At 51.2% G+C, this 2,500-nt stretch overlaps 7 non-coding genes across 7 annotated transcripts; 3 read left to right on the top strand and 4 right to left on the bottom strand.

Moving 5' to 3' along the window:
- Window positions 1-134: 134 nt before the first annotated feature.
- Window positions 135-327, top strand: LOC131452977 (U2 spliceosomal RNA). Its single transcript, XR_009237728.1, has one exon. It is a non-coding gene; the product is annotated as a U2 spliceosomal RNA (small nuclear RNA).
- Window positions 328-457: 130 nt separating this feature from the next.
- On the bottom strand, window positions 458-576 carry LOC131452743 (5S ribosomal RNA). The gene has a single exon (XR_009237508.1). It is a non-coding gene; the product is annotated as a 5S ribosomal RNA (ribosomal RNA).
- A 296-nt stretch (window positions 577-872) lies between these two features.
- Window positions 873-991, bottom strand: LOC131452865 (5S ribosomal RNA). The gene has a single exon (XR_009237625.1). It is a non-coding gene; the product is annotated as a 5S ribosomal RNA (ribosomal RNA).
- Window positions 992-1,299: 308 nt separating this feature from the next.
- On the top strand, window positions 1,300-1,492 carry LOC131452976 (U2 spliceosomal RNA). The gene has a single exon (XR_009237727.1). It is a non-coding gene; the product is annotated as a U2 spliceosomal RNA (small nuclear RNA).
- A 124-nt stretch (window positions 1,493-1,616) lies between these two features.
- LOC131452788 (5S ribosomal RNA) lies at window positions 1,617-1,735 on the bottom strand. Its single transcript, XR_009237552.1, has one exon. It is a non-coding gene; the product is annotated as a 5S ribosomal RNA (ribosomal RNA).
- Window positions 1,736-2,043: 308 nt separating this feature from the next.
- On the top strand, window positions 2,044-2,235 carry LOC131453051 (U2 spliceosomal RNA). Its single transcript, XR_009237799.1, has one exon. It is a non-coding gene; the product is annotated as a U2 spliceosomal RNA (small nuclear RNA).
- Window positions 2,236-2,359: 124 nt separating this feature from the next.
- Window positions 2,360-2,478, bottom strand: LOC131452808 (5S ribosomal RNA). Its single transcript, XR_009237571.1, has one exon. It is a non-coding gene; the product is annotated as a 5S ribosomal RNA (ribosomal RNA).
- Window positions 2,479-2,500: the final 22 nt, after the last annotated feature.

The raw sequence follows: 2,500 nt of genomic DNA, 5'->3' as shown, positions 1-2,500 counted from the left end.
CACTGGTGCACTTAGATCACCTTGGGGCGGAGGTGATCAGCAGCAGCCTTTGTTATGCGCACTTAAAAAACATGGCACCACAACAAGTAACTTGTGTGCCAAGATCTTGAGTTGGCCCCAGACACTTGTGGGCCATCGCTTCTCGGCCTTTTGGCTAAGATCAAGTGTAGTATCTGTTCTTATCAGTTTAATATCTGATATGTCCTCTATATGGGGATTAAATATTAAATGCATTTTTGAGCATTGGGAGGTGAAAACTGGGGCTTGCTCTCTTCACTCCTTGCATTGACCTGGCATTGCAGTGCCACCAGGAACGGTGCACCACTCTCTTTTTTCTGTGAAAACCAAAGCAAGGCTGGAACTAGAAGGACGTTAACGTGTGCCTGTGCCCGTGCCCGTGCCCGTGCGTCAACGTAATTGCAAGCCCATGTTTCTTGTAAGGAAGCAGCGGTGTAAAAGCTTACAGCACCTGGTATTCCCAGGCGGTCTCCCATCCAAGTACTAACCAGGCCCGACCCTGCTTAGCTTCCGAGATCAGACGAGATCGGGCGTGCTCAGGGTGGTATGGCCGTAAGCCGACGGGCTGGGGACACAGACTCCTTTTATAGACTAGGCAAGACCCCCTGCTCGTGGAGGAGCTCAAAAGTCAGCCTTTCGAACACATTGCACTTGAGCCTCTATCTCCACTACCTGCTACACTATATTCCAGTATTAGGAAGCTACACCGAGATGGGTAAGCTGCTGCCCATCTCCAAGCTTCTCACGTGCTTGCAGAGCGACATCCAAGGCTGAAACTAGAAGGAGGTTAACGTGTGCCCGTGCGTCAACGTAATTGCAAGCCCATGTTTCTTGTAAGGAAGCAGCAGTGTAAAAGCTTACAGCACCTGGTATTCCCAGGCGGTCTCCCATCCAAGTACTAACCAGGCCCGACCCTGCTTAGCTTCCGAGATCTGACGAGATCGGGCCTGCTCAGGGTGGTATGGCCGTAAGCAGACGGGCTGGGGACACAGACTCCTTTTATAGACTAGGCAAGGCCCCCTGCTCGTGGAGGAGCTCAAAGGTCAGCCTTTCGAACGTTCAAGAGTTTAAGTTGTTTTTGGTGGGCTTTGCTGTATGGCCGCGCCCTTTGAGTGTGTCAAATGTCAAGCAGCTGTCCGTCAAGGCTCAGAGGTGCACTTAGATCACCTTGGGGCGGAGGTGATCAGCAGCAGCCTTTGTTATGCGCACTTAAAAAACATGGCACCACAACAAGTAACTTGTGTGCCAAGATCTTGAGTTGGCCCCAGACACTTGTGGGCCATCGCTTCTCGGCCTTTTGGCTAAGATCAAGTGTAGTATCTGTTCTTATCAGTTTAATATCTGATATGTCCTCTATATGGGGATTAAATATTAAATGCATTTTTGAGCATTGGGAGGTGAAAACTGGGGCTTGCTCTCTTCACTCCTTGCATTGACCTGGCATTGCAGTGCCACCAGGAACGGTGCACCACTCTCTTTTTTCTGTGAAAACCAAAGCAAGGCTGGAACTAGAAGGACGTTAACGTGTGCCTGTGCCCGTGCCCGTGCGTCAACGTAATTGCAAGCCCATGTTTCTTGTAAGGAAGCAGCGGTGTAAAAGCTTACAGCACCTGGTATTCCCAGGCGGTCTCCCATCCAAGTACTAACCAGGCCCGACCCTGCTTAGCTTCCGAGATCAGACGAGATCGGGCGTGCTCAGGGAGGTATGGCCGTAAGCCGACGGGCTGGGGACACAGACTCCTTTTATAGACTAGGCAAGGCCCCCTGCTCGTGGAGGAGCTCGAAGGTCAGCCTTTCGAACGTTCAGGAGTTTAAGTTGTTTTTGGTGGGCTTTGCTGTATGGCCGCGCCCTTTGAGTGTGTCAAATGTCAAGCAGCTGTCCGTCAAGGCTCAGAGGTGCACTTAGATCACCTTGGGGCGGAGGTGATCAGCAGCAGCCTTTGTTATGCGCACTTAAAAAACATGGCACCACAACAAGTAACTTGTGTGCCAAGATCTTGAGTTGGCCCCAGACACTTGTGGGCCATCGCTTCTCGGCCTTTGGCTAAGATCACGTGTAGTATCTGTTCTTATCAGTTTAATATCTGATATGTCCTCTATATGGGGATTAAATATTAAATGCATTTTTGAGCATTGGGAGGTGAAAACTGGGGCTTGCTCTCTTCACTCCTTGCATTGACCTGGCATTGCAGTGCCGCCAGGAACGGTGCACCACTCTCTTTTTTCTGTGAAAACCAAAGCAAGGCTGGAACTAGAAGGACGTTAACGTGTGCCTGTGCCCGTGCCCGTGCGTCAACGTAATTGCAAGCCCATGTTTCTTGTAAGGAAGCAGCGGTGTAAAAGCTTACAGCACCTGGCATTCCCAGGCGGTCTCCCATCCAAGTACTAACCAGGCCCGACCCTGCTTAGCTTCCGAGATCAGACGAGATCGGGCGTGCTCAGGGTGGTATGGCCGTAAGCCGACGGGCTGGGGACACAGACT

The sequence above is a fragment of the Solea solea genome, unplaced genomic scaffold, assembly GCF_958295425.1.
Source record: "Solea solea unplaced genomic scaffold, fSolSol10.1 scaffold_60, whole genome shotgun sequence".
NCBI lineage: Eukaryota > Metazoa > Chordata > Actinopteri > Pleuronectiformes > Soleidae > Solea > Solea solea.
The sequence above is the reverse complement of the archived record's forward strand: the minus strand, read 5'-3'. Positions and strand labels throughout refer to the sequence as shown.